The sequence below is a fragment of the Rattus norvegicus genome, chromosome 20 (assembly GCF_021556685.1).
Source record: "Rattus norvegicus strain SHRSP/BbbUtx chromosome 20, alternate assembly SHRSP_T2T, whole genome shotgun sequence".
Classification (NCBI taxonomy): domain Eukaryota; kingdom Metazoa; phylum Chordata; class Mammalia; order Rodentia; family Muridae; genus Rattus; species Rattus norvegicus.
The window spans coordinates 4376434-4385299 of NC_141553.1; positions in this window are offsets into that span (position 1 = coordinate 4376434).

Below are 8866 nucleotides of genomic sequence, written 5' to 3' on the forward strand. Positions count from 1 at the left end.
ATCCCCAACCAGAACCAACCACATCCTCACCCTCCCCAGCTCAGGGCTTTCCCTCTGCTGAGTCACTGAATGATCTGGGTTGGGGGCAGCAGGACTGGGGACTTGGGGGACCTGGGAGGATAGAGGATAGAACCAGAGGGGATGGAGGAAGAGCCCTGTGGGGGAGGGAATTTCAGTTGCTAAAATTAGAAGCAGGAAGGAGGCCGGAAAAGGCCAGATTATGTAACCTGGGTTGTCTGTTCTTGGGCAACTAGAGATCCACACCCGAGCCTACCCGGGCTTCTAAGTCTCAGCTCATCCTCTCTGGGGCTCCAGTCCTGGTACCTACTGTTTGCCTACCCCACCCAAAATCTGGACTTCAGCTCTGGGCAGTGGAGGCTTGGCCTAGTACATAAACATCCACTTTTCCAAGAACCAGTCGTTGAATCTTAAGGGTTGGGGAGGGAAGGTCTGAGACATGGAAGGTGGAGTGGAGGATCCGCACCACTTTTCAGGTTCAGGAGCTTTCCGGAAATGGAGAACCTGTGCGGAAATCCCACTGCCAACACCTGAGACCCAACCGGGTCCTCAGGTCTTTTTTTTTTTTTAATGGTTGAGGCAAGACAGGGAAGAATTGTGCAGGTGTGTGCTGTGTGTAGCTGTGTGTGGTCCAAAAGGTAATGGTCAGGGCTACAACCCAGGCCTACTCCAGGGGTCCCCCCATTGCATAGGAAGGAGAAGCTATTGGAGATGGGATGGGGTGTGGGGCGCCTGAGACCCTCAGAGGAGTCAGCTGGAGGCTAGGAAGAGGCCCAAGCCTCCTGACCCCACACTAGGCAGATGCTGAGCAGTGGGAGGGGGGCGGCGGCTCTGTGAGAGGAAGCTGCTGAGATTCGGAGAAGAGACCTGGAACTGTAAGCAACCCAGGCATCCGGTTCCTCTCACAGGCTGGGGATCTCGGAAGTGGTATGCAAAGAGCCCCTGCGGGAGTCGGGACCCTGAGCTGGGGTCGAGGGGGACCTCCTCGCCGGCATCCACACCCACTGCTCCCAGATTTTTTCATTCTTGGTCTCCTCACTTACACAAATTACATGGAACCGAAGTAAGCTATGATACCCCTCCCTACCCCACCCCAACCTCCCTCTCTATCCCCCTCTGGTGTCTGTCCCCCCAGGCCTGGTGGGGGTTCCCCTGAGATAAAGGCTGTTCACTTTCTCTGACCACATGGTTTCCGCTTCTGCATCTCTCATTTCCTAAGCTGATAAAAATACTGAGTCCCAGAGGCCCCGGCTTCCTCTGACCCCCTGGTACCAGTCAGCAGGCATCCTGTCCACCATGGTGGGGGTAGGGAGGAAACTCAGGGATCCCCAAGAGTTGACTCAATGCCTACTGTGAAACAGCAGTTGCCGTGGAAATGCCTCCCTTCCCTCAAGCTGGGCCACCCAGGAGTTGGATCTCTGGGGTGGGGTGCTTTGGGGCTGGATTTGAGAAAGTTAGGAAATAAAGTAGAGACCGAACGTCTTGTCTGGGGACTGCAGTGGGGGTGGCTGGGTTCAGGTTGAATTAGGAAAGGGATCTAGGTTTCTGTTTGGCACAGGTCAGCTGAGCGTCATGGAACCAAAAGATTCTTCAAACTCTGCTTTGGGGAACAAACCCATAGCCCAGTGACTGAAGGCAGCAATTCATGCCTTCACAGTAGGGCCCGTGGGATCCAGGCGGGAGGCTCTGCAGAGACCAGGGACAGCGCTGGGTGGAGGCTGACCAAAGAGCTTGGGCTGAGGCTGAGAAGCCACAAAACACAGCGTGAGCCGGTGTGAGCTGGACCGTGCTGGTACGCACCAAGCATCTCCAGGCAAAGAAGCACAGGTGTGAGGTGTGAAAACCCATGCAAGGAAGGTGGGGTCCGGGAACTGGGATTTTTACTGCAATGGCAGCCTGGGGCACCTGTGAGAATCAAGAATGGGAGGGGGTGCTGGGGGGCCCAGGCTGACAATAACGCATGAGCTCACCCTTTCTTCAGTGGCCTGGCAAAGGCTTGGAACTAACTGAAGGGACCCAGACGCAGCCATGCCATTCTCCCAGGCTTCACCCCGGCCCTTCTCCCTGTCCCAGAGCCACTCACAGGTTAGAACTCTTGCCTATCTGGGTCATGGAAGCTGGGAGACCTCTTTGCAAAACTAACCGGAAAACTTCTCCGTCCCATTTCCCCATGTAAAAACTGTCCTTGGTCCTTAGAGGAATTCTTTGAACCCTGGTGTCTGACCCCGATAGGTCAAAAACTCCGAAGAGGCCTTAGGACAAAGGTCTTGACAGTGGATGGGCATAGCTGAGTCCCCGGACTCTGTATCTATTAGGGTACAGCCTCTGTCCAGTCAGATTTCTGCACGTTGTATAAGTGTAAACCTAAAAACTGACATGAAGACTCCTATTGCAAAAAAAAAAAAAAAAAAAAAAAAGTTTTTCTGTATGCTTTTGTATTGTAACGTGTCTTTGGGGCTGGAGAGATGGCTCAGCAGTTAGAGCACTGACTGCTCTTCCTAAGGTCCTGAGTTCAATTCCCAGCAACCACAGGGTGGCTCACAGCCATCTTTATTGGGATCCGATGCTCTCTTCTGGTGTGTCTGAAGAGATCGGCAGTGTATATGTAACATAAATAAATCAATCTTTAAAAAACAAAAACATGTCTTTGTAACAGCGAGAGCTACAGCCTGTAAGAGGGGTAAGGAAAGAGGTCACACCCTTTCAGCCCCTACGATTTCAACGTCTCTCCAGAACGTGGGTATGAACCCCCCCCCCTTTTATACAACTGTACCCTGAGTATCTGTCAACTCAAAGGTCATGAAAGGAACATTTAACTCCTCGATCAGAACTCCGCCACTGGAGTCCTCCCCACTTAAGTCCAACAACTGTGGTGGCATTCAAGCGGGGAGGGGAACAGGTGTGGGGACTTAGCTCGGTCCATAAAGTGCTGGCCTTGTAACATGAGCCCCAAGTTGGAACCTCAGGGGCCACATAAAATGTCAGCCCGGTGGTGCGTGTTTGCAGTCCTGACACTGGGGAAGTAGGGGAGAGATGGGCTCACGGGCCAGCCAACCTCACACAGGCAAGAATCCCCAGGTGCCCACCTGACATCCACCCCTGCCAAAAAAAAAAAGACAGACAGATGGACAGACAAACAGAAAAGTGGACTGGGCAGAAGAAGCTGTGTTTTTGGCCACCAAGCCTAAAAACCTGAATTCTATTCACAGAGTGGAAGAAGAGAACTGAGTCCTACAAATTGTCCTCCGACCACCTCACGTGCCCTGTGGCATTCGTGTACACAATAAATAAAAATGCAATTAAACTCTTTTTTTAGCCAGGCAATGGTGGCACACACCTTTAATCCCAACATTCTGAAATAAAGGCAGGCAGATCTCTGAGTTCGAGGCCAGCCAGCCTGGTCTACAGGGCGAGTTCCAGGAGAGCTAAGACTACACAGAGAGACCTTGTCTCAGGGATAAAAAACAAAACCAAACAGAAATGTAATTAAACTTTTTAAAAAGGTGGATGGGGCTGGTGTTCATGGCACACACCTTTAAATCCCAGCACTCAGCAGGCAAAGGCAGGTGGACCTCTGAGTTCTAGGCCAGCCTGATCTACATAGTGAATTCCAGGACAGCCAGGGCTACACAGAGAGACCTGTCTCATGGGTGGGATGTTGGGGGAATGGTGGATGGCTCCTGAGAAAGAACCACGATTGGACTCTGTCGTCTACACATGCATGCACACAGACATATGTGTACTGCATACATGAGCACATGTGTGCACACCTATGACACTCTCTAAACTTCGTTCGAAGGGACATGAAGAGATGACAAGTGGCTGTTGGTAAACATGAGTCTACTGTCACAGAACTCCGGGCAGGAGACAAAAAACACACAGGCCGACTCTACAGAGACCATGGAAGCAACTTGCCCAAGGTACTGCAGAGCTCAGCTCAGCGCAGCGCAGCCATGACCCTCGGCTGCAGCAATCGGGTGTGGAACTTAGGTACTTGGACATCATTTCTTCCCAGTAGAGGTAAAGCAGCCAGAGAGGTAGAACAGAGAGGCCTGGGAGCGAGGATGGTGTCAGCAGAGGAGTAGACACAAGTCAAGTCGGGATGGGGCAGCCGTGGCTTAGGCCTCAAAGATTTCTGCTAGGCAAGAATTGAAAGGGCCTCGTAGGTTCACAAACGAGACAATTATGAATTTTAAGAGAGACAATTTCGTTTTATTAGAAGGGAGAGTCGCTTTTCACAGTGAGGGATGAGTGGGCGGTGGCGGGCTGAGGGGTGGTGGGTACAAAGAAAGGTAGTGGAGATGAGACAGGCACCATCTCTACCCACGAGTCTTGATGATGGGGGAAAATCTTACCAGTTCCTGTTAGTCAGGGGGCCTAGTATTCTGAAACACCTCGCAGAGGGAAAGGCGAGATGGAGAAAGATTCCAGGGAGGGGATTTAAAACTGATCTTCAAGAAACGACTCTGAATCCGTCCGCTAAACAAAGGAAAGATACATAAAATGGAAAAGACACTGGAATTATAAAGGACGGAGGATGGGACGGAGGGGGAGAGGATTACAAGATTGAAGGATCCATCTTGGGAAAGTAGCTTTACAGAGGAAGCATTGGAAACAGAAGGGCAGACTGACAAAGGAGGCGGGGAGGGAAACCATCTTCAGGGGCCCTTAAGCTGGGGGTGGGGTGGGAGTCAAGGGTTAAAGGGGTGTGGAGCACAATGGAGAATCCCTCGGAGACTGGAACCGGGTGGGGCGAGCAGCCTTCCAGTCCAGCAGCAGCCGCTCGTGACCGTGACCGATTCCGCAGCTCAGGAGGAAAACCCAAGAAGCGTATTGCATTTCCTCAAACTGAGAACTTCAAGGTCTTTTTGGTTAAACACTGGGTGGAAAAGAGAGTCAAAACTGAGAGCGCAACTGATATTGTTAAGCCAGTTTGTTTGTGGTAAACAAAACCAGCAAGAAATGCCAGGGGCTGGCTGAGGCTGGGATGGGCCGGGATGGGGGGGGGTGGTTGCTGGGATGGCTGAGATGGGGATGGGGTACTTGCCACTTAAGTGTGGGGACTTAAGTTGCAATCCCAGCATTCCTACAGTGGGATAGAAGGTGGGGAGGGAAGAACAATCCCCAGGCACTGGTAGGGTAGCCTGGTGTGTACAGCCTCAAAGAAGTGAGCCTGCCTCAAACAAGGAAGAACGTAACACACACACACACACACACACACACACACACACACACACACACCCTTCCAGGCTGCCCACTGGCCTCCAGGCACACATGTGAAAGCACACACAAGATTTTTTTTTTAAATCAAAAGAAGGCCGGTGTGGTGGAGTATGCCTGCAGTCCCACCCAGCCTTTAGAAGTGAAGGCAAGAGGACTGGGGGTTCAAAGTCAACATCAGCTACATATCAAAATCAAGGCCAACCTATGCTATTGGACAGTCTCAAGTCCCACATCCCCAAAAATAAACATCAAGAAAGAATTCTGTGGGCTGGGGATTTAGCTCAGTGGTAGAGCGCTTACCTAGCAAGCGCAAGGCCCTGGGTTCGGTCCTCAGCTCCGAAAAAAAAAAAAAAAAAGACAAAATTACAGAGCGAATTCCATAACAGCTAGGGCTTCGCAGAGAAACCCAGTCTTGAAGGGGAAAAAAAAAATTAAGATAGGTCTTACTATGTAGCCTTGCCTACGTCTAGTCAGAGCTTGCTATGTAGGCCAGGTTTCTCTCAAACTCACAGAGATCCACCTGCCTCTGGGATTGAAGGCATAAACTACCACAGGTGGCACCAATGATGGGAAACTGATCCTTGAACCCCACAAGGTAGAAAGAGAAACAGAACTGACTCCCGTAAGTTGTTCTCTGACCTCCACATGTGCCCACAAACACGAGACAAATCAAAAATAAATCTGGGGGGTTTTTTTGTTTTTGTTTTTGTTTGTTTGGTGAAAGAGAAGCTAGAGATCTGAGTCAAGGAGAAGAGAGAGTGGTGACTATCATTAGGGAGGTTTCAGAGTTCAAAATCCTAAAAAAAAAAAAAAAAAAAAAACAAAGAAAGAATTATTTTATCATTAATTTATGCGTGTGAGAGTTGTGTGTGATGTGGTGTGGTGTCCCCACAGAGACCAAAAGAGGATCAGAGCCTTTAGGGCTGCAGTTACAGGCAGTTGTGAGCCCCTGACATGGGTACTGGAAACTGAACTTCTCCTGTCCTCTACAGAAGCAGAAAGTACACTGTCTTAACCAGCGAGCGGCCACCCCTCTCCAGCTCCCAGGGTTCAAGCCCTGGAAAGGCAGTCTTGCTTCCAAGGGTGTGGCTGAGGAGAGACGCTGAAGCTGGCCAAGTTAGAGCTGGAAGGCTGAGCCCAGAGCCCGGGATGCATAGGTGGACTCTGCGTGGTTTCGAAGATGGGGGCTGATGATGAAAGATGAAGAGAGACTGAACCAGACGTCCAGGTTGTTAGGAGCACAGTTACGGGTGTTGATGGAGATTCGGCTGTGAAGACAGGAAGAATCCGGTCCATGCAGAGCCGGGAGTCACTTCTCCCTAATTATCGATATCAATCAAAGGAAGAGCAACCTCTTCCAAAGAGGGCATAGGCGCTGTTAAGAGAAAACCAAGCCTGTGTACCAGATCCACAGGTGAGTCCTCACTGGGTAGTGAACCACAGTGAGGACTGGGAAGGACACCCGGACAGGCTCACTTTTGGAATCCATGACAGAAAATGCATTCTATCAAACACCTGGCATTTACTGTGGGGAGGTGTGGCACACTGACAGGCCCTTGGTCCATGGCTTTTATGTTCCAGGTCACCATTCTGCTGGTTTCCCTCTAACCCCATCTTGCCCATGAAACTGAATGACTTCAGACTCTTGAGAGCGGATTTAGACCTCACCTCACCCAAAGCAGCACTTCTGGTTTTTTCCCTGTCCACCCACCCAGGGATCCCACCTCAGCTCCCATCCAGCCCCATCACCCAGACCCCTGTTTCTCCTCTTGTTTCCTGCAAGGCAGCATAGACCAGGGAACTGCCCTGTAGACCAGGCTGGCTTCAAACTCACAGAAATTCACCTGCCTCCCAGTCACCAACATCCTCCCTCCTCCTCGTCCTCATCCTCATCCTCATCCTCGTCCTCATTCTCGTCCTCCTCCTCCTCCTCCTCCTCCTCCCCCTCCTCCTCCTCCTCCTCCTCCTCCCCCTCCTCCTCCACCCTGTCCCAATGACAGGCACTCTGACACCTTCCAAAAGATACCAAGGGGGAATGAGTTAAATGGAGATACTTTGTATCTCCTCACATGGACCTTCATGATCTGGCCCTGCTTTCTTCTCCAACCTCATCTGTACCCCTTCCCAGTCTCTCTGATGTGATCGGGTTGAGTTTCCTGCCGTCCATCAGCATCCCTGGTTTCCTCCCTACTTGTCTGTCACCTGGGCTTTTTCTTCAATGGTACCCATGCTGACTGCACCATTACTGACTACTGTACCCAAGAGTATCCTCTTCCAGTCCCACACTCCCCTCTCTCGTTTTCCTTGTAGTCGATTCATTTTATTTTATGGGGGATGACCCAGGCCTCCCTCATGCTAGGCTAGTGCTCTGCCTCTAAGACTCGAATCTCCCCTTCCCCGCACCCCTGTTCTTTGAGGAGTCCCTCCTATATCTGGCCTAGCTGGAATGTGATTCCCTAAGAGTAAAAGGCTCTTTGGCTCAACTTTGTTTCACACCGAATGCTTCCTGCCTTGAACAAACTTCCTGGTTGATACTTAGTAAACACGTATTAAAGGCTGTTGGAGGGCAGGCGTGGTAAGGTCGGACAACATCCAGCTGTAATGTCTGGCTCAGGTAGAAGTTTCATTTTAGTATCCCTGGGGTCAGTAGCCGGATAACACTAGAGGCGGAGTAAGCTGTTTCACAGGCTGGAGTTTGTTTGGAAGTCCTTCGAGGTGGTGTGTGCTTAGAATTGAGGATGAGTTTGAATTTGCGATTTGGGTGGAAGGTTAAACTTGGGTGAAGTCTGAAGCTAAAAGACAGAAACTCTGGCAGCTTGTGGCTACTGTCACTTCAGCCTGGTTAGATGCTGCACAAGACTCCCAGTCATCAGCCCTCCCACTCGGGGAAAGTCCCAGACAGCTGTTGGCCTCCCCCAAGAAAGAAACCGAATTTCACACAACCTCTAAAACTGAGATTGAAACCAAAAATTGGCCCATGGCAAGGCACATCCTCCAGCAACACTGCCAGCTCCCGTGACACGGCTTAGCTGGTTCTTGTCCTTCCTTCCTTTGTCTCCAACATCTCCTCATGCTCCCTCCCCTTCTCTCTGTCCTTCCAGGTCCCAGCCTTCTTATGCAATCTCTCTGTCTCTGTATGTCTCTGTGTCTCTGTCTCTGTCTCTGTCTCTCTCCTCTCTCTCTCTCTCTCTCTCTCTCTCTCTCTCTCTCTCTCTCTCTCTCTGTGACATTTTTCATTTTAATACAGCTCAGCCAGCGCCTCAGCCCATCAGCTACCCGTTAAGAGGCAGAAACAACAGGAAGCATAAAGATTCCCAGAGAAAGAGGAACACAGAAAAGGAGCCAAAATGACACAATGAAAATTCAAGTTCTGTCTGAGAGGCCGCGGCTCAGTGGCAGAGAGCCTGCCTAGCTAGCTAGCAGGCTCAGACTATTGAGTTCCGCCGGTTCCGCCAAAGATCAAAAGAACTAAAAGACAAGATATAGACAAGAAATCACAGGACTTCCTTGTTTGCTTGTTTTGACAAAGTGTTTCCGTGTAATCCCTGTAGCCAAGTAGGACCTTGAACTCCTCCACCTGATCTGACTTTACCTCTCCAGTGTCAGGGTTATAGCATGCGCCCAC